Source organism: Tamandua tetradactyla, chromosome 3 (genome assembly GCF_023851605.1).
Source record: "Tamandua tetradactyla isolate mTamTet1 chromosome 3, mTamTet1.pri, whole genome shotgun sequence".
Classification (NCBI taxonomy): Eukaryota; Metazoa; Chordata; class Mammalia; order Pilosa; family Myrmecophagidae; genus Tamandua; species Tamandua tetradactyla.
The window spans coordinates 7906923-7930269 of record NC_135329.1 but is presented as its reverse complement, the minus strand read 5'-3'; the positions used below and the strand labels follow the sequence as shown (position 1 = coordinate 7930269).

The window sequence follows — 23347 nt, the reverse complement described above, 5'->3', positions numbered from 1 at the left end:
ATGGTTTAAGCAAAGGAGAAAACTTGATCAGCTAGGATTTTTAAAAAAGATAGATTTAGCAGTTGAGCAATGGAGATAAGAGGGTTGCTGTGGTAGGCTAATCCAGATATAATGAGCAGGTGAAATAATGCAGCATCAACTGAGATGAATGAGATATTGGACTAACTTTCACAGTTGGGGTTGAAAATGATAGGCCAAATTCACTGCCTGTCTACATGTATGTATCATAAAAGTAATTCATGTTTCTTAAACAAATGTCATAAAACAAAAGGAAATTTAAAAATTAAAAGGCACAGACATCAGCAAAGTAGTATTGTAAGAAGCTCCAAAATCTCATCCCACAACAGAAACACCAAAAAAACCCAAGCAGAAACTGCACAGGTTTCTCAAAACTCCAGAAAAAGGAGTCAAAGATTTATAGCAACCAAGCAAACATGGAATCAAGAAAGAGGTAACTTAAAAATGATAAAGCCGCAGTGGTCAAAATAGCATGCTACTGGCACTATGATAAACATATTGATCAATAGAATTGAATCGAGTTCAGATATACATCCTCAGATCTGTATCTATCCTTTTTTAAGGCACCAACAAGAAGTTACCCTCACTGAAAAATGCCTGCTGTCACCCAGAACATCTCTGTCGGCTGGGAAGGCACACAGCTGGCACCTGCTGGTCCTCGTTTCAAGTGCCATTGCTTCCAGCTTTTGATGCCAGGGGTTTTCTCTTTAAGCATCTGTGGGCTTTTATTTAGCTCCTCTGGGACACAACTCTGGGTTCTGGCTTGCTTAGCATTTGATGTGAAGGCACATGGTGACGTCTGCCGGGCTCTGCCTGTTTCTAGGCATCTACTCTCTTTGTCGGCACTCCAAGCATCTCCAAACATCCATGTCTCTGTTGGCTGTGTCATTTCTGAGGTTTCTCCAAAATGTTTCCCCTTTTAAAGACTCCAGTAAACTAATCAAGACCCACCTAAGGTGGGCGGAATCACAGATCCATCTAATCAAAAGGTCATACCCACAATGTTACATCTCCGTGGAGGTAATCTAATTACAAGTTTCCACCCCATAGTACTAAATCAGGATTAAAATAAATGGTTGTCCCCACAAGATTGGATCAGGATTAAAACATGACCTTTCTGGGGTACAAAATAGCTTCAAATCAGCACAAGGGGTATGGAGAATTTATTTTTAATTTTATTTCTGCTCTGGAGAAATGAAAATGATCTAAAATTGATCATGGGGATGTATCCACAACTATGTGATGATACTGTGAGCCAGTGATAGTATACTTTGGATGGTTTGTGTGATGTATGAATATATCTCAATAAAATTGAAAAAAAAAAGACAGGAAAGCCTCATGGCGATTTTATGAGTCCTTCCTCCAGACCCTCCCTAGGTCAGCATGGCAGCAAGTCACACTCACAGTACAAGTCATTGGTCCCAGGTTCTGGAGGGAGCAGAGTGCCCCTCATTTGCAGACTCGTGTATATTGTATGTCTGTCCCATTTAGATAATCTAGATAAAATAGGCAATTTCCTGAAAACACAAAAAATACCTACACTGACATAAGAAGAAACAGATCTTTAACAGATCAATAACAAGAAATTGAATCAGTAGTCAAAAACTTCCCCAAAAGAAAAGCACAGTACCAAACGTTTCACTGGTGAATTTTACCGAACATTCAAAGAACTAAAATCAATCTTTCTCAAACTTTTCCATAAAATTGAAGAAAAGGTAGCATCTCCTAACTTATTCTGTGAGGCCAGCCTTATTCTGATACCAAAACCTAATAAAGACATCATAAGAAAATAAAATTATAGTCCAATACTGCTTATGAATATACATGTAAAAATTTTCAATAAAATACTAGCAAACCTAATCCAACAGTCCATTAAAAGGATTAAACATTATGACCAAGTGGGATTTACCCCAGGGATGCAAGAGTGGTTCAACATAAGAAAATTAATCACTGTAATACACCACATTACTAGAATGAAGGTGAGGGGAACCCATTTGATCATATTAATTGATAAAGAAAAGGCATATGACAAAAAACTGAATTATATACTTGAAAATGGTTAAAATGGCAAATTTTATGTTTTATTTATAAATATTACAATAGAAAATAAATTAATAAAGAGAATAAAATAAAAAGTCCCTATTTCTTCACCATCTAGAATCAATTAATATGAATATGTACATACATATTATTGTACAAATGTAGATGTATATATACTTTTAATGATTATGGATCATAGTGCACATTCTGTTTATGTGCCTGCTCTTTCACAAAATTTATACATATAATGACTTCTCATGTCATTAAATATTCTTCTACATACTTTTTATTGCTGTGAAATATTTCACTGTGTATGTTTGTATGTGTGTGTATATCAGTTTTAAAACAACACAGAGGTACAGAACTTAAATTGGTTCCTTTTTTTTTGCTATTAAAACAATAATATGCTGAACATCTTTCTGGCTGAACTTTGTTTATCAAATTCAGGATATATATCCAGGATTATGCTACTATAAATAGAATTTTGGGGTTAAAGAATAAGTACATTTTAAGACCAAGTTTAAGAGACACAGCTGAGATAGAATCAACTAGACCTGGTAATCAATTAGATAAGATAGAAGAGAGAGAAGTTTATGCACACCAAGGTTCCTGACACAGGGGACTGGATAGATGATGCGGCCACTTCACCAAGGCTGAGCTTACAGAAGATAACAGAAGTTTGAGATACAGGCTAATGTTCAGTTATGTACACACTAATTTTGAAGTGGCATAAAGACATTCAAATATATAAGTCCAGGTAACTTCCAAATAAATGTGATATAAAAGTTTGGGAATCATCGACTGTTTTAGTTTCCTGGCTGCCAAAGCAAATACCATGCAAGGGGTTGGCTTAAACAATGGCAATTTATTGGTTCATGGTTTTGACGCTGGGAGATCTCCAAAATCAAGGTGTCATCAAGGTGATGCTTTCTCCCAGAGGACTGTGGCATCATGGGGCTGGCTGCCAGCAATTTTTGTTTCTTGGATTTTGCTGTCACATGGCAGCCCCTTCTGGCTTCTCCCTTCTCTTCCAGGTTGTGTTAGAATTGAGCTTCTTGCTTCCCTGGCTTCCTCTCTGTTTGAATTTCATTCTGCTGATAAAAGACTCTAGTAATAGGATTAAGAATCCATCCTGATTGAGCTGGACCACACCTTAAGTGAAGCAGTCTCAAAAGGCCCTCTTTATAATGGGTTCACACCCACAGGAATGGATTAAGTTTATGAACATGTTTTTCCAGAGTACAAAGAGCTCCCGACCAGCACACGAACTCTTACTGATGGTAGTGTAGTGAATCAGACGGCCAAGGGAAAGTATGAAGACAGAGGAGAGAATGGATTACTACAGAAACATTGCAATATTTGGGGGGGGGGGGGGGGGACAGTTAAAGCAAGAAAAATAAGTATAAAACAGGGCAAATTAATAAACTAAAGGGAAAACCACCAGAGAAGGTGCAGAGATTATAAACCAACTTCAAGAATTATTTTTGAATCTGCCAAAACAATCACAATCCCTTTAAAACACAACAAACTCTTAGAAAATTGCCCAAAGATAGTCAAGAGTTCTTGCTAAACTCCAGTGAGATATGAATATTTTTTCCAAAAGGCACCAGGAAATCAGCTTACTCCACCAACAACAACACAATCATGAAACTTACAGGGTTTTATGCTCAGTGTATCTACTACCCTTCCCATGACTTCATGCCAGAAAGGTCCAAACTACCCAGTATTCTATAAGAGACCAAAGAGATGGTTTGTGAGACAGTATTATAAATTAGTTTCTTTGTGGGGATGTGTGTGTATTTGGGGCAGAGTCTAAAACTATATTTCTCCTTTCAGAGGTTGTGGCCTAGAGTTCGAGAAGATTGCGATTTATCATTGTAAACATGTCTATGTTAAAAATTTCAAACTCTTTATTATTTTGTACACTTTGCTAAGTATGCTTTACAGAATTAATTTTTACAAACTTAATTTCACTTTTCCTTCCTTTTTCTATCCTCTCTGAAACCCTCAAAGATTAAGAGCTTCAGAACTTCAAAAACTGTTTTTTAGTGCTTCCTAACATCCACACCAATTACTACCTTTTCCCCAGCTATGATCAGAAATTGCTCTTGCAACAAACCACAATACTTAAGGATGGGTCTCATAAGGGAGAGCAAAAGCATACTCTTACATTAAGTCACTCACATTTGGTTACCAGAAAAAACAAAAAAGACTACTTGCCTTGGGGGTATTTTTAAAGGCCAACCTCATTCATTATTCTGCTTATCCCTGATACTATTTTACCCATTAATAACCAACTATTTCAGTATCTTCCTTCCCCCAGACCTACATTCCTCTCCTTCCAAGTACTTCTTTATGCATTCCCTCTTCTCCCTATCCTAGTTTTGCCAAAAGGAGTGGACTTTCCCTTACATTTTAAAAATACGTTATTTATTGGGGGAGGGGTACTGAAAAAAGATGAAAAAAAATCTCAACTCCTATACTTATCCTCTTTTAATCAACTCCATACCAGAGCAATAAATTATATCAAATAAAAACTAGGTTCTGGGGATGAGCAAATCATTTCAAATCACATAAATTGTTTCAAATCAAACAAGTCACTTTTTCATTACATATGAATATGGACCATGAGAGAAAGGGAAAGGTGGAAACAGCAGATTCAGCACACAGGGATATTCACTCCAAGGCACAAATCATTGTTTCTGTCCTCTAAAGGTCACTGTGTCCTTTGTTCCTCTTCCTTCTCTTGTTCCCAAAAGTATAACCTAAGGTGACAACAGTCTGGAATAACAAGTATGCAGAACTATCACATACATATAGAACCCCACAAGTACTATTTGACAGAAAATTCAGTATCATTGCAATAGCACCACTTTTATTTTACCTTACTAAAGAGTCTGCTTAGGCAAAGCCCAAACCTAAACGTATGCTCTTAATGTCCCAACACTGACCTGATAAAACTACAGCTGACACTATCATTAATGTTGGATGAATGGGATACCTTTGCAGCAAATGACAAAATTTCAACCAGCTTTTACTTTGCCTCCTGTCTGGACATGCTAACATCCTCAATCCCTCCTTCTGTGAAGCCATTTCTCACCTGCGACAATTTGCTTGAGCAACCCTTTTATGTATGCCTACAGCACCTTATGCTTAACCAATTTCAGTATGTAGCAAACTAATTGTCTATTCATCTATCTGATAGATGGACTTAAGTTCTTGAAAGCAGGAAGACTATGTCCTACTCATTTTTGTATCCCCAGAGCCTAGGACAGTAGGACTTGGCACCAAGTAGATTCTCAACAGAGACAGTCCGCATTGCCCCTGACCCCTGGGAGTACCATAATCTGCTCCTCTGCAAATTAATCCTAGAATAAGGTTTACTACAATCTCCTACACGGAAGCCAAACACTGTTTTAGGGAATACCTTGAATCCTAACACTGACCATTGACTACTGTGTACCAAGATTTGTATCACAGGTTCTGCTTTATTTTATTGCTTCAAAAACCTTATGAAGTAAAAATAATTATGCTCCTTTTACCAATGAGAAAACTACAGCTTAAAAAAGATAGTTATACAGTAAGCAGTTGAGGGGAGATGCATACCAAGGTCTGACTAACTCTAAATTAAGGCTGCTTTTACCTATGCTATTCTGCTTCCCCAACAATTCCACTAAATCAACATGAATATGTAATGATTCAAATATATTTTTATTACTACATTCTGCAATATATTCCTCTGGGAATGAAGAAAATGCTTGTGAAATTTCTGGAGGACTGTAAAGATTGTAGCTGAAGGGCTCCCAGGTAGTTCAGTGGTAAAATTCTTACCTGCAATGTGGGAGGCCCGAGTTTGATTCCTGGTCCACACGAACCCCCACCCCCCAAAAAAACACATTGTTAAGAATACATATCACATGTCTGCCTCTGTGTGGGGGTATGTATAGATATAGAAATACATACATGGAGGGTGACACATTACAAAAAAGATTGACTGTCTAGATTCAAATATCAATGTTGGTACCTATTAGATGTGAAATCTTAGCTAAATTATTTAATTTCTCTGTGCTTCAATTTATTCATCTATAAAATGATGATAGTAGTACCTATAGGGTTGTTGTGAGGAATAAATGACAATATTTATGTGAAGGACTTAGAATAGAACTCAGCACATAATACCAACAGCTAGGATTATTGATTGCTTAGGTAAGCATGCCACATTATTTTCAATAAACATTAGTTATTGTTATTATTTGACTTTTAAATGTCCATTAAAAATAGACTTTTTCTAGATCATTCTCAAAATTTGCCATAATCAGTGATTCTCAAAATTTGCCATAAATCTATCTTTTAAAAAACTTTCTAGATAATTCTCTTCATACATGGATTCCAAAGACCTGGAGACACATGATTAGCTGGAGAAAAAGAGGTTAAGCCTTGTACAGTCATATCAGAAACCATTAGACAAAGTCAGAACCCAAAAAGGTCACCACCCCAAGAAAAGGGTGAATTAAAAACCAAAAATACCTCATAGGCAAACAGCAACGAAAAGCACGACTAAGTCTTAGCAAAGATATCCCGAGGATTTGGTGCCTGCATCACCCATATGGTGTAGGTGCTTCAAAATACCAAAAATGAGAATTTTTCCATTAAAATCCAGGTTCACAGACCCCCAAACCCAAGTATACACTAGAAGGAAATAAAACTCCCACCTGAAAGAACGTATTCTAAAGCCAAACCTAAAGGAAAAACTAAAAGAGTCCCCCCACCCCAAATAAAGAGTTCACAATTCAAAACAGAAAATCACAAAATATATAAGTAATCAAGGCAATTCTACAGAGAGTAGTAGAAACAAACAACAAAACCAATCTTGTAAAAATTATATTGGAATAATCAGTTATAGAATATAAATAGGTTTAATACATTAAAGAGAAAAGAGAAGAAGGAACTGAAAATATTAGGGTCAAGAGACTATAAAAAAAATGAACAGTCAAATCTGAGAAAAATCCAAATAGAACTGCTGGAACTGAAAAACATTACAACTAAAATCACAATGGAAGAGTTAAAATACAACTATGATACACTGACAGAGTCAGTGAACTGTTAGAATTGAAAAACTATCAAGAATGCAGCCCACAGTCACATAGAAATAAATACAAAACAGAGATTAAGGGACATGGAAGAGAGAATGCAAAAATCAGTATCATAGACTACATTTTCTGATCACAATACAATTATGCTAAAAGTCAATAAAAATATAAACACCAAATGTCCATACATTTGGAAATTTTACCACACATCTGAATAATTCAGAACTCATAGAAGAAATAACATGTTAAAAAAAAAAAACTAAGAATGAAACAATGAAAATAAACTACATTTTGAAGTTACTGGATACAATGAAAGCAATACTCAGAGGGGAATATATTCTCATAAATGCTTTTATTAGTAAAGAAGAGTAGCTGAAAATTAATTAGCTAAATGTCTACCTTAAGAAGTTAGCATTTCAAAAATATTTTTAAAAAGTGAGGAGATAGATATAACAGCAGAAATTAATGAAATTGAAAAATAAACAATATAGAGAATGATTAAACCAAAAGTTGTTTCTTGGAAATGACTAATATCTCTGATGAGATCAAGAGAGACGAAGATAAAAGATAATTATTGTAAGTAAACAGCGGAAGCTAACTACAGATAAAGAGTAAACAATCAAGAGGATATTATGGAAAATCTTTCACTAATAGATTTGAAACCTAAATGAAATAGGTAAATTCTTAAAAACTGTAACACATTACAATCAACCCAGCACATACTGATGTAAACAAGTGATTGAATATATTAGTGGGGGAAAAAGAGACCAAGTCTCCTTACAGAAGGATTCTAAATGATAATATGTAGCTATTCCTCCCTCCAGCAGGTGAACCTAATTTCCATAACCCTACCCTTTGAAGGCAGTCTACACTGCGCGACTCTGCTTCCAAAGAATTAAGTAGGGAAAGTGAAAAATAGTAAGTTTACAGTTGGGGAATATGGCAAACACGACTTTGACCAACACTCTAATCAAGTGTTAAAGGCTGACTTGACATCAGCAGTGATACCATGTGAATATGATGTCCCTACCCATTGCTATGATATGATGACAAGGACAAGTCAACTCTGTGCTATTGTTCCCCACAACCCATAACTCCTATTTAAAACTTTAGACAAACACAGATAGGGAGACATTTTATAGGATACCTCGCCAGGACTTCTTAAGATTGTCAAGTATAAAAGATGAGAAAGACTGGGAAATTGTCATAGAAGAGAGGAGACTGGGTAAACCCGAGAACTAAATGCAGTGTGGTACTTTGAATGGGATGCTGCAGGAGAAAAAGAACATCTGTGGAGAACTAGTAAAAGCCAGTGAAAATCAATGTGTAACAAGAAATGAAGGTGGGGGAGAAGATGGCGGCTTAGTAAGACGCGCGGGTCTTAGTTCCTCCTCCAGAACAGCTACTAAAGAAATAGAAACAGTACAGAACAGCTCCCGGAGCCACGACAGAGAACAGAAACACAGCATACCCCATTCTGGAACGGCTGAACCGGCTAAGAGAATCCGCTGTGGTGAGGTCCCCCAGAGGCGTGCGCTTCCCTGGGCCGTGGCAGCTGGAACCCCTTTCTCCCTCCTTCCCGGGCCGGCTGGGAGCTTTGGATCGGCATGCCCGCAAGCCACGGCGGCCGGTGACCCTCCCTCACAGTGAGAGTCTTCCAAAGTTAAAGGAGCCACAGCATCTTTTACTGGTGGGACCCACAGACAGACGAGCACCACATACTGGGCAGGATAAGAAAAACAGAGCCCAGAGACTTCACAGGAAAGTCTTTCAACCTGCTGGGTCCCACACCCAGGGAAATCTGATTAAATGCCCAGATGCCAGCAAAAATAACGGATCAAACCAGGAATACTAAAGATATGGCCCAGTCAAAGGAACAAACCAATAGCTCAAATGAGATACAGGAGCTGAGACAAATAATTCTGAATATACGAACAGAAATGGAAAACCTCTTCAAAAACCAAATCAATAAATTGAGGGAGGACATGAAGGCATGGGCTGAACAAAAAGAAGAAATGGAAAGTGTGAAAAAACAAATCACAGAACTTATGGGATTGAAGGACAAAGTAGAAAAGATGGAAAAAACAATGGAAACCTACAACGGTAGATTTAAAGAGACAGAGGTGAGAATTAGTGAACTGGAGGATGGAACATCTGAATTCCAAAAAGAAACAGAAACTATAGGGAAAAGAATGGTAAAATTTGAGCAGGGGATCAGAGAACTGAACGATAATATGAAGCGCACAAATAAACGTGTTGTGGGTGTCCCAGAAGGAGAAGAGAAGGGAAAAGGAGGAGAAAAAATAATGGAAGAAATTATCACTGAAAATTCCCCAACTCTTATGAAAGACCTAAAATTACAGATGCAAGAAGTGCAGCGCACCCCAAAGAGAATAGACCCAAATAGGCGTTCTCCAAGACACTTACTAGTTAGAATGTCAGAGGTCAAAGAGAAAGAGAGGATCCTGAAAGCAGCAAGAGAAAAACAATCCATCACATACAAGGGAAACCCAATAAGACTATCTGTAGATTTCTCAGCAGAAACCATGGAAGCTAGAAGACAGTGGGATGATATATTTAAATTACTAAAAGAGAAAAACTGCCAACCAAGACTCCTATATCCAGCAAAATTATCCTTCAAAAATGAGGGAGAAATTAAAACATTCTCAGACAAAAAGTCACTGAGAGAATTTGTGACCAAGAGACCAGCTCTGCAAGAAATACTAAAGGGAGCACTAGAGTCAGATACAAAAAGACAGAAGAGAGAGGCATGGAGAAGAGTGTAGAAAGAAGGAAAATCAGATATGATATATGTAATACAAAACGCAAAATGTTAGAGGAAAATATTATCCAAACAGTAATAACACTAAATGTCAATGGACTGAATTCCCAAATCAAAAGACATAGATTGGCATAATGGATTAAAAAACAGGATCCTTCTATATGCTGTCTACAGGAAACACATCTTAGACCCAAAGATAAACATAGGTTGAAAGTGAAAGGTTGGGAAAAGATATTTCATGCAAATAACAACCAGAAAAGAGCAGGAGTGGCTACACTAATATCCAACAAATTAGACTTCAAATGTAAAGAAGTTAAAAGAGACAAAGAAGGACACTATATACTAATAAAAGGAACAATTAAACAAGAAGACATAACAATCATAAATATTTACGCACTGAACCAGAATGCCCCATTACGTGAGGAATACACTGCAAACACTGAAAAGGGAAATAGACTCATATACCATAATAGTTGGAGACTTCAATTCCCCACTCTCATCAACGGACAGAACATCTAAACAGAGGATCAATAAAGAAATAGAGAATCTGAATGTTACTATAAATGAGCTAGACTTAACAGACATTTATAGGACATTACATCCCACAACAGCAGGATACACCTTTTTCTCAAGTACTCATGGATCATTCTCAAAGATAGACCATATGCTGGGTCACAAAGCAAGTCTTAACAAATTTAAAAAGATTGAAATCATACACAACACTTTCTCGGATCATAAAGGAATGAAGTTGGAAATCAATAATAGGCGGAGTGCCAGAAAATTCACAAATACGTGGAGGCTCAACAACACACTCCTAAACAACGACTGGGTCAACGAAGAAATTGCTAGAGAAATTAGCAAATACCTTGAGGCGAATGAAAATGAAAACACAACATATCAAAACTTATGGGACGCAGCAAAGGCAGTGCTAAGAGGGAAATTTATTGCCCTAAATGCCTATATCAGAAAAGAAGAAAAGGCAAAAATTCAGGAATTAACTGTCCACTTGGAAGAACTGGAGAAAGAACAGTAAACTAACCCCAAAGCAAGCAAAAGGAAAGAAATAACAAAGATTAGAGCAGAAATAAATGAAATTGAAAACATGAAAACAATAGAGAAAATCAGTAAGACCAGAAGTTGGTTCTATGAGAAAATCAATAAGATTGATGGGCCCTTATCAAGATTGACAAAAAGAAGAAGAGAGAGGATGCAAATAAATAAGATCAGAAATGGAAGAGGAGACATAACTACTGACCTCACAGAAATAAAGGAGGTAATAACAGGATACTATGAACAACTTTACGCTAATAAATACAACAATTTAGAGGAAATGGACGGGTTCCTGGAAAGACATGAACAACCAACTTTGACTCAAGAAGACATAGATGACCTCAACAAACCAATCACAAGTAAAGAAATTGAATTAGTCATTCAAAAGCTTCCTAAAAAGAAAAGTCCAGGACCAGATGGCTTCACATGTGAATTCTACCAAACGTTCCAGAAAGAATTAGTACCAATTCTCTTCAAACTCTTCCAAAAAATCGAAGTGGAGGGAAAACTACCTAATTCATTCTATGAAGCCAACATCACCCTCATACCAAAACCAGGCAAAGATATTACAAAAAAAGAAAACTACAGACCAATCTCTCTAATGAATACAGATGCAAAAATCCTCAATAAAATTCTAGCAAATCATATCCAACAACACATTAAAAGAATTATACATCATGACCAAGTAGGATTCATCCCAGGTATGCAAGGATGGTTCAACATAAGAAAATCAATTAATGTAATACACCATATCAACAAATCAAAGCAGAAAAATCACATGATCATCTCAATTGATGCAGAGAAGGCATTTGACAAGATTCAACATCCTTTCCTGTTGAAAACACTTCAAAAGATAGGAATACAAGGGAACTTCCTTAAAATGATAGAGGGAATATATGAAAAACCCACAGCTAATATCATCCTCAATGGGGAAAAATTGAAAACTTTCCCCCTAAGATCAGGAACAAGACAAGGATGACCATTATCACCACTATTATTCAACATCGTGTTGGAGGTTCTAGCCAGAGCAATTAGACAGGAAAAAGAAATACAAGGCATCAAAATTGGAAAGGAAGAAGTAAAACTATCACTGTTTGCAGACGATATGATACTATATGTCGAAAACCCGAAAAATCCACAACAAACTACTAGAGCTAATAAATGAGTACAGCAAAGTAGCAGGTTACAAGATCAACATTCAAAAATCTGTAGCATTTCTATACACAAGCAATGAACAAGCTGAGGGAGAAATCAAGAAACGAATCCCATTTACAAATGCAACTAAAAGAATAAAATACCTAGGAATAAATTTAACTAAAGAGACAAAAAACCTATACAAAGAAAACTACAAAAAACTGTTAAAAGAAATCACAGAAGATCTAAATAGATGGAAGGGCATACCGTGTTCATGGATTGGAAGACTAAATATACTTAAGATGTCAATCCTACCTAAATTAATTTACAGATTCAATGCAATACCAATCAAAATCCCAACAACTTATTTTTCAGAAATAGAAAAACCAATAAGCAAATTTATCTGGAAGGGCAGGGTGCCCCGAATTGCTAAAAGTATCTTGAGGAAAAAAAACGAAGCTGGAGGTCTCACGCTGCCGGACTTTAAGGCATATTATGAAGCCACAGTGGTCAAAACAGCATGGTATTGGCATAAAGATAGATATATCGACCAATGGAAGCGAATAGAGTGCTCAGATATAGACCCTCTCATCTATGGACATTTGATCTTTGATAAGGCACTCAAGCCAACTCACCTAGGACAGAACAGTCTCTTCAATAAATGGTGCCTAGAGAACTGGATATCCATATGCAAAAGAATGAAAGAGGACCCATATTTCACACCCTATACAAAAGTTAACTCAAAATGGATCAAAGATCTAAACATTAGGTCTAAGACCATAAAACAGTTAGAGGAAAGTGTAGGGAGATATCTTATGAAACTTACAATTGGAGGCGGTTTTATGGACCTTAAACCTAAAGCAAGAGCACTGAAGAAGGAAATAAATAAATGGGAGCTCCTCAAAATTAAACATTTTTGTGCATCAAATAACTTCATCAAGAAAGTAGAAAGACAGCCTACACAATGGGAGACAATATTTGGAAACAACATATCAGATAAAGGTCTAGTATTCAGAATTTATAAAGAGATTGTCCAACTCAACAACAAAAAGACAGCCAACCCAATTACAAAATGGGAAAAAGACTTGAACAGACACTTCTCAGAAGAGGAAATACAAATGGCCAAAAGGCACATGAAGAGATGCTCAATGTCCCTGGCCATTAGAGAAATGCAAATCAAAACCACAATGAGATATCATCTCACACCCACCAGAATGGCCATTATCAACAAAACAGAAAATGACAAGTGCTGGAGAGGATGCGGAGAAAGAGGCACACTTATCCACTGTTGGTGGGAATGTCAAATGGTGCAACCACTGTGGAAGGCAGTTTGGCGATTCCTCAAAAAACTGAATATAGAATTGCCATATGACCCAGCAATACCATTGCTAGGTATCTACTCAAAAGACTTAAGGGCAAAGACACGAACGGACATTTGCACACCAATGTTTATAGCAGCATTATTTACAATTGCAAAGAGATGGAAACAGCCAAAATGTCCATGAACAGATGAGTGGCTAAACAAACTGTGGTATATACATACGATGGAATATTATGCAGCTTTAAGACAGAATAAACTTATGAAGCATGTAATAACATGGATGGACCTAGAGAACATTATGCTGAGTGAGACTAGCCAAAAGCTAAAGGACAAATACTGTATGGTCCCACTGATGTGAACCGACATTCGAGAATAAACTTGGAATATGTCATTGGTAACAGAGACCATCAGGAGTTAGAAACAGGGTAAGACAATGGGTAATTGGAGCTGAAGGGTTACAGACTGTGCAACAGAACTAGATACAAAAACTCAAAAATGGGCATCACAATACTATCTAATTGTAATGTAATTATGTTAAAACACTGAATGAAGCTGCATCTGAGCTATAGTTTTTTGTTTGTTTGTTTTCTTGTGTTTTTTTTTCCTTTTTTATATATTTTTTTATTTTTTATTTTTATTATTATTTTTATTTTTTTCTCTATATTATCATTCTACATCTTTTTCTGTTGTTTTGTTAGTTCTTTTCCTAAATCGATGCAAATGTACTAAGAAATGATGATCATACATCTATGTGATGATATTAATAATTACTGATTGCATATGTAGAATGGAATGATTTCTAAATGTTGTGTTAGTTAATTTTTTTTAATTAATAGAAAAAATGTAAAAAAAAAAAAAAAAAAAAAAATGAAGGTGGACATGCTAATCTGATCCCAAAGTTTGAAAAGTTATTTGAGAATAAAAATTTTAAGTGACTTTTTCTTTGAATTTATGTATATTATTTTTTCAAACTGCTAAACTGTTAGAACATAAATGCTCATTAAACTGTTTGAATCTGACTCCTAATAAAGAGAACTGTTAGGTATTTATTTGACCTAAGGATACCATAAACTGGGAAAGTTTGAGAACCTCTGAAATAGCCATTTAACATCGTATTCCTCACTATCCAAAGTGAGACTGTGAAAAAAAAATGTGGATAATGAAAAATACTTATATTAGCAAATTGACTGCAGCAATGAACAAAAGATTTATATCTTATGTCCAAGCTAGGTTCACGTTAGGATTACAGGTATGATTTAATGTTACAATATACAAATATTCACAAAATTAAGAGCTCAAAGGAGAAACAGATGCTGACAAAGCATTTGATTCAATTCAACATCCTTGATAAAATTTTTATAAAGATCTTAAAGAAAATCTCCTCACTTTATAAAGGGTACCTAGAAGACACAGATAATATCATAGACAACAGCGAAATATTTAAAGCACTCACTTTAAAATTAGAAACAAGACAAGGACACCAGTTAATCACCACCTCTATTCAACACTGTTCAGGTCTAGCCAACATAGCGTAACAGAGGGAAAACGGTCAAAGAATTTGCATGGAAGAAACAGACAGGAGAAGAGAAACTGTGATCAGGCAGACTTTTGTGAGGCAGGCCGAAAGAGGCATATGTTAATTCTATTCACCTTCTACTGGCTAGAACTCATTCACATGGCCATTCATTCTTACAGCAAGGGAGGTACCCAGGAAGAAGAAGAAAAGGTTTTAGTGTATATATACCACCATCTGTCACAATACAAATTGGGAAATAATTTGGTATTATTCGAAGGTGAATAGGTACACACCCTATGCAAGCAATTCTCCTCCTAGATAGAGATGCTTTTGCACCTGTATACCTCAAAGACATATTAGAATACTCATTGCAGTATTGTTCATAACAGTAAAACAAAAAAACAGGTGTCTATCAACAACAGAATAAACTACTATATATTCATACACTAGAATTCTATAAATAAATGTACCACAGCAGCAGAAATGAATCCTATAGTTAAAAAAAAAAACAAAAACTTCAAAGCAGATCTCAGAAACACATATACCATTTTTTAAATTTGAAATTGAGTAAATCATAGATATATTATTTAGGCACAAATACATATGCAGTAAAACTAATTTCAAAAAGCAAGAGAATAACAGAAAATTCAGGACAGTAGTTACACTTGGAGAATAGGCAGGAAGAGGGATGAGTTCAGAGAGGTTTACATGGGGAGTTTCAAAACGGTAAAATTTCATTTTTAGGTTGAGTGCAAATGTCATTGCTTGGTTCATGTTAACTTACCAAAACATACTTTTAAATTTATTTTTTTAATAGAAGGCAAAAACATTTTATAAAATGGATTAAGACAGTAAGAGAACAACTTTTAAAGAAGGTAATTAAAATTTTTCAATTAATCCCACTTACATTTTATTCATTAACCAAAATAAATTAATCATCCTGATTACCTAGAGAACCACTATTCAAGGAACTACTAGTTATTACACTAACGCAGAGAAAAATTTACTGAAAAGAACTTTACCATTTAGCCATCCAACACTTGTCCCTAGTCTTCTCCAGTCACATGACCATTCAGCAAACTGTAGGTAACGTAGCAGCTGAGAGCAATGCTGAAATCTCAGTGCTGCTCCTGAATTTTAATTATAGCGGGGTTATTTTGAAACTACAGAAGTAGTAACAAGGAACAATTAAGGGTGAAGGCATAATAATTTTAATTGTGATTAAAATACATGGTAAAGAAGGAATACCTGTACTGTGACCTCTTGGGTAAAGGTGGGAGGAAGAGGGGAGTTGTTTTCAAAAGAATGATCTCCAGAGGAATCCCAATTAATACAAATGTAAGGGAAAGAAGTGGGATTTAGATGTTCAGGTGCTACTATTCCTTTTCTCCCCAACATTGTTAAAAATGATGCTTTACTAACCGTTATAAATGGCATTATTTTTTAAAATTGAAGTAATGGAATTTTGGCAAAGTTTCCATGTAACCGCATACATATGTTAAATATTCCCCATTCTTTAGTAATTTTATAAATGACAAATCCTAACAATACCAGAAGGTATTTCTGTATCAGAAGATAACATGCACAAAAACTTTCGAAAACACAGACTAACTGGAGAGAAAAACAGTCTGACTTGATAAATACCGAGGAACAGAATAACTGAGGTTCAGAAAATAAATCCATTTTATTTCAGTAATTGAAGCACTATGCATATTATAAAAATTGTTATAAATGCATTTCAAAGAAGACATTTATCATGGAAATAATAGTACTAAGAGGCAAGAAGGTTTGGAGAACAGAAATTAGAATGGGGCTTGAGAGGCAGTCACAGGAGAAGGAAGAAACACTGTCGCTGAAAGGAGCCCCTGTCTGGGCAGAGGGCAGGAGGAGGCAGGAGGAGGCAATGCGAGGTGGGAGGAATACATGGCTCAGAACCAAGGACATCCTTCCCACTTAATGACACTCTTAGGGCTATGGGCAAAGCAAAGTAATAAAAACAAAGACTCACACAGCATAACAACAAAATAAAGAATGAGGAATGGGAAATAAAAACAGATTATTGCACTGCTACCCTCAAGAAGTCATCAGCACTTTCATGGATTTCTGAGACTGACAGTGAGAGAAGAAAGGAATCCAGTAAATTATAAAACTGACTGAAGCTACAGTTATGCTATTTTCTTTAAAAAAAAATCTAGCATGTTTTTGGCCATTAGTTCTTCAATTTGTGAGGCTTTCTGCTTGCCCCATTAGTCCATTTGAAAAGCTTTTCAAATCCTATCTAAAGAGCTTTAAATCAGACATCCACCATAAATCCGTCCCAGAAAATAGTCTTAGATGCCCTCCCACATTGAACGCCTGTATTTTCATTGTGTTTATCACCACAGTATATACTTACTACACAGTTCATGGTTAAAAATTGTCTATCATTAATTTGGTATGTTTGATATTTTCAAACATTAAATTTTGTACTACCAAGCTTGTAATAAAAGTATGCTAGTTTTACAAAGTAGAATAAAATTCCTTAATAGGAAGGAACTATAATGGTATGCATCAGAGTACCCTGAACACTGGAACACAATGATATAATAACTTCTACCCTATGGCGTATCTACTAAGTTGCGTGTATTTCATCATATTCCATCTGCCAGATCTCTGTCAAAATTAATATCATTCTTACAGTACCAGGCTACCAATTTAGGCAAAACTATTACATCTGCTCTCATATTTGTCTCCAACATTAAATAAAAAAGTTCTGTTCGTTTCCTAAGAAGTTTGTTAGATACAGATTTTCTATTTCCTTCGTATTTATATATCTTTGCTTAGATTCTCATCTCCCGTGCTTGGGTAGAAACCACTCTAGTCCATCAAATACGAAGAGAAATAGTCTCTAAGAGACATTTTCATTTAATCATCTCCCTCCTAACTTAGAAGGTTTTTATAAAAAAAATTTACAAATGTCCTCCCTTTAATTTCTTCCTTCCCTTTCAGTCCCCAAACCACTCACAGGCCTTTGGTATTCTACCTATCAGGATTCATTCCCCAATCCCTTATATATGCATAGCAAATACTTTCATCAAATCTTGATCAAAATTTATATCCTTTGAGAATACCTCCCTAAGTTCACCCCATTCTAATCACTACTGCTAATCACTCACTAGTCCCTGAAAATTTTCTGATCTATATGTATTATTTGTTCATATGCTTTAATTTTTTTCCATTCTGCATATATAAGATTTTAATATATCAATATAATCCTGACTATAACCATGCAAGTTTCTTCTTGATTTTAAATTAATATTTCTTATACAGATTTTAATTTTTCGTGGCTTATTTCATTCACGAGAATACTGAGGAATCTCCTTCTCTTCTCATTTGGTCTCCACAATTTAAAACTTTGGTTTTTATACAGGACCAAAAGATAGGTAGTTTAGTATTACTCTGTGTTCCTCAATCAATTAATTCATTTGACAAATACTGAAACGCCTGCTGTGTCCAGTCACTGAGCTACATTCTGAGGACTCCAGGCTGATCTACAAAATGTCCCCATCCTCAAGGATATGAGCGAGGGGGAGGTTTAGCTGAGAAAAGAGACAATAATGTGCTAAAAAGCCCAAGGTTACAAATTCAGAATTCTATTTATGGGCACAGAGAAGGGACACACATACAGAAATAAAGTAGAGCATATAGTTTTTTAAAGTATAGTACTGAAAACACACAAAAGACATTACATTGTTAATATTTCTTTAGGGCGATTTCTTTGCATGAGGTGACTGGCTAAGGAATCTTAAAATAGGGTTTAGGATGCTAAACAATCTTGTCCCCGTTTGAGAAGCCAGCTTGGATTCATTAGGATGGGAAAGACACACACAAAATCTCACAGCTCATAAATCTCAAGCATGCCTTGTAAAATGAATATTTTAAATAGGATTATTCTTCAGTTCTTTGAAATGTAATGGCACATAAAATCATTAAATCCTTATTTCAAGAGCATCATGAGCATAGATGAAAAGTAACTGAACTTTAGTTCATTTAAGAACACTTTCAATTAATTTGCTCCAGCTTTATACTTGTAACTATACTATTACATTACTAAATAAGATAAAAATTCAAGATTTGTGTTTCCAATGTCAAATATGACCACTAAATTGAAATATTAAAAGGAACACTAACTTACTAATAGTTAAATCTCAACCATAGTACAAAATGGTAGATAAAACAAAAATCATTTATTTTTGGCTTTGAAACTGCACTTAAATAAGGAGATTTTCAGGATCTAGGAATTTATCATATTTCATAACTCTGTGAGACTAACAAGATACAAACAATTTTATAAAAACTACTGTCAATACTGCTGAATGAAATTTTCTTCTATGGGTTAATGATCAGAAAGAAAACTTTTTAGAGCATTAATTTAACTGGTGCTATTATTAAATGAATTCAATCTCATAATTTTCCACAAGTATATATTTTTCAAATAGTAAAAGTTACAATCCCATAGTAAAACAAAATAAACATTTTAGATAATTAATAAAATGCTCACAGGCCTGAGATTTCTGTACTGTGAAATCTCGGTACAGGGGTTGACACTTTGACACGAAAACTGCCAAAGATATATACAGATCTTATTTTATGTATACACAATATATATATATATATATATATATTGGTACATGGTCTGGGAATCGAACCTTTATCACCTGCCTGGAAAGCGAGCATTCTACCACTGAACCATCATGCACCCCACAGATATACTTTTTTTTATGAAAACTAAGAGATTTTTCTTTGGGGCAATAAGGGCCTCCATAGGTACTCCCTCTGAGAGACTACACAGCATCCTGTAAACACAACATGAAATTACTGGAACAAATTATTAGAGCTCTCTATTGTGTCCATAAAAACATGGTTTCAAATACAAATACTTTGTTGCCAAGTTAAAAATCGCAATGACCCCTGGGCAGAAGTTGGAAAGCTGAAGAGGCCCTAAGAAACCAATCAGGATATCACAAGCACTCTATTTACAGCTAATTTAATGAGAATTAAACTGCACTATTCTTAACTCCTAGGTGCTTCAATGGCTTCATCTGTAAAAGTGGAAAGGCATGCCCACGCCAAGATCTATGATTAAGTGATTCTAGAAAGCAAAGCAAATCTAACCTAAATATTCCTATGGAAGGTACAATGCTCCAGAGGCCCTAGAAAAATGCTTTTTACCTTGTTTAGGAGAAGGATAGCTTTGAGACTCCAATAAACGCAACAGACAGCTCTCCTCAAAAGAATTCCCGTATGGATGAAAATGTGTATATAGTATCAGGAGAGATTAACGACCCTGTGACCTGATCCATGGACCCTGTTCTGTAAATTTAAATAGAATTCAATACATTGGAGGAGTGTTAATAAGCTCAAAAACAAAGCAGCATTCCTCTGACATTTTTAGACAAATTAGATTTATTTTAAATTTCAAACAATAGTAAAGAGGGGAAACAGTTGTTATGATCACCAAAGAGAGAAATGGTTTTAAAGTACAGAAAAGCACTATCTTAGATAATTAAATTGCATTGGCAATCAGAGTTCCAGATAGATGATATCGAAACCACCATGACTGTCAATCTCAATTCTAATGAAATAACAGAAATGAAAGTATTTTTTCAGAATTCAAAATTTAAGCAAACATCTGTTCCCTTCCTTTGCTTTATGTAGACAATCCTTTTGGAGATAAGACTTCAATAAAACTACAAAACTACATATGAGAGACTGAATTACTATAACGCTTACATTTTAAAAGGATTAAATATCAATCACGTACTTTTAAAGTTGAACTTAGCCTTATCACCTAATTTATAATTAAAATTGCTTAAGTTTGTTAGGCTATAATATAAACCTGTTCACTGCATTTCCAAGAAAAAATATAAATGCGTTTCAAATGTAAACAGAAAAAAGTTGAGGGGCTTCAATTATCACAGAGAAGGAAAGAAAGAACAATTACATAACTCTGTAGAGATTAATTAAAAACAAGTAATAATGGCAAATAATAATGGTGTTAAGGTTCTATAAATTATCTGCAGAATAAGCCAAAAGGATGCTAATATCTGCTCTTCTCGTCTATTTTTCAATGCATGTCTTTTGTGTAAGCTTCTCTTAGGATTTCTGTTGTCTAACGTGGGACCCCGGGGAACCAGCAAGAAGAAATTTCATGATTATTTTCTGATGCAACAAAGGAAGAGGCCTGATAGAGAATTTGATGAAAATAATGACTCTATCCCAATTGTGAAGGCAATATCCCTGTCAGGAATATTAAAGTAAAATGGCTACAATTTCCATGGGTTTCTTTTTCTTCTCAGTTAAACTTTATCTAATTTTCTTAAAGGATATTTTTTCATTAGGATATGAAATCATACAGTAAGCATTTTTACCATAAATTACAAATACCAGCTGTTTGCTTCACAAAAAAACAAACAACAAGCTTATATAACCAACTTAAGAGTGATATGGATTGTGGATTCTTCAATACCCCACTTACAAATTACTCGGGGATTGTGAATACAGCATTGTGTTTACCTGCATAACTGCACATTTCCCGCATATGAATAACATTGTGAAAAGAGACTGTGAAATGAAGCAAATAACTGGCTCTTACTCCAAAGTTACCCTTACAATCTTAATTTATTACATAGATTCTTGCTTTATATAGAATGTTGTACTTACTAAGAGTGCAAAGATATCAGCAGTAGATTAAATTAGAATCTAGATTTAATGCTTCTCTCTTCTTCAGCAATTTCTTTAGTTTTCTAAGAAGTTCTACATAGAATTAAAGAGATATTGGGTAAGGCCTTACAGGGCAGAACTAATTTCTGAGTGCCTATATGCTCAACAATGAATTCAGAGTTAAAAAGAAAAAACAAAAACGTGTTTCACCAGGACTTGACACTAAACTGTTTTGTGACACCAAGTACATTACAACTACTTGAGGGTTCAATTTTTGCCATGTGTAAAATAAAGAGGATGATCTCCAAGGTTGCTTTCACTCAAAAAATTTGTGTAAGTCTACATTTATGTGAGTGTATGAATGAGTAACAGAATATAAGAGTGTGAGAGTAGAGACACAGGTGCACATATAAGAATAGAAAATGACAGGTAAGTCTGCAAAGAAAATAAACAAGGAATGTTTATATTTAGGTTTTCTTTTCAGAGTTTGATTTGCAATGATGATTTTAAAAAGGGCCCAGAAGGCTTGTCAGTCTCATCTAAATCCCCGACACTCTCCTTTCATGATGTCACTATTCTAAGGACCACAAGAAATATAGCCAAAGAATGTACTTTCTCCTCAATATAACAATTCCCAGTTAAATTCATATAGAACAGGGTTGCAAACTTTTCTGTAAAGAGCCAAACAGTAAATATTTTAGGTTTTATTGGCCATGCTGTTGCAACTTCCCAACTGCCACAATAACAGCACAAAATAAGCTACAGGCCACACAACAAACTAATGGCCATAGTATCTGTGTTCCAACAAAATTTTATTTACAAAGGAAAAAGAGCAGGCTGCAGCCCACATCCGTAGGGTCTCTTTGCTGACCCTTTTGTCTAGATCGTACCAAGAAACCTGACAGTATCAATCATCTACAAGCCTGTTGCTTCAGAATAGAAAATTATTGAAAATAAAAGAATTATCAGTCACTTTTAATTTCCCAGTATACTTTCAGCCTGGTTAGAAAGACACAATAAAAGTATACATGCATGGTATTCAACACATATTAGATGCTTAGCAAATGTAGGTTTCCCTTCCTTCTTCACAGTGTCATCCCTCAGACAAAGCTTGCTGGAAATCACTGACTCCGGCCCTCCCACATGAAACTGAGCCCTCGACTCTTCTTGTTCCAGCATATGTGCTCCTGGAAGCATGTGTCAGGTTTTTAATGCTACTGTATCTCCTTCACCTCCCCAAACCCATTAATACAAAGCTATGACTTCAGGATCTTACCCGTCCTATGCAAAGAAAATGCCCACTGTCAGGCAGCATTACTATCACTTACTGCTGGCCCAGGGGAGATGGTAAGAAATTACAGAGGAGAAAGAAGAGAACAGAGAGAGGACAGATTCAGGTAGAGAACAAGGAGCCGTAGCATTATGTCCCTTTTAAAAAGCAGCAAAGTACTGTCAATTTAAATTAAAATGTTGTCTATTCTAGAGGGAACAAAAAAAATGTTTCACTTTATGCCAAGTGTTCCCTGATAAAAGAACTAAGCCACAAAGGGTGGGGGGGGGTGTCCACTTTAAGCTTTATTCTTAGGTTTTTATCTAGATCTCTCTGCCTCCAGCTGTGAAACTGACTGATGTTTTTAAAGCTCCCAAGGAGCCTCTACTAGTAACCATGGTTACTGCCTGAAAACAGTAGAAAA

At 35.5% G+C, this 23347-nt stretch overlaps 1 protein-coding gene across 15 annotated transcripts in view; it reads right to left on the bottom strand.

Moving 5' to 3' along the window:
* NCOA1 (nuclear receptor coactivator 1) overlaps window positions 1–23347 on the bottom strand; it is a 478179-nt gene that overhangs the window by 166292 nt on the left and 288540 nt on the right. The window contains exons 6-7 of one of the 15 annotated variants that reach the window (XM_077152268.1): window positions 21654–21746; window positions 20163–20303 (exon numbers count right to left, since the gene is read on the bottom strand). The exons of the other annotated variants lie outside the window; for them this stretch is intronic. The gene's annotated coding sequence lies outside the window, so the exon portion shown is untranslated. The remainder of the gene's footprint in view (window positions 1–20162; window positions 20304–21653; window positions 21747–23347) is intronic. 15 annotated transcript variants of the gene reach the window in all.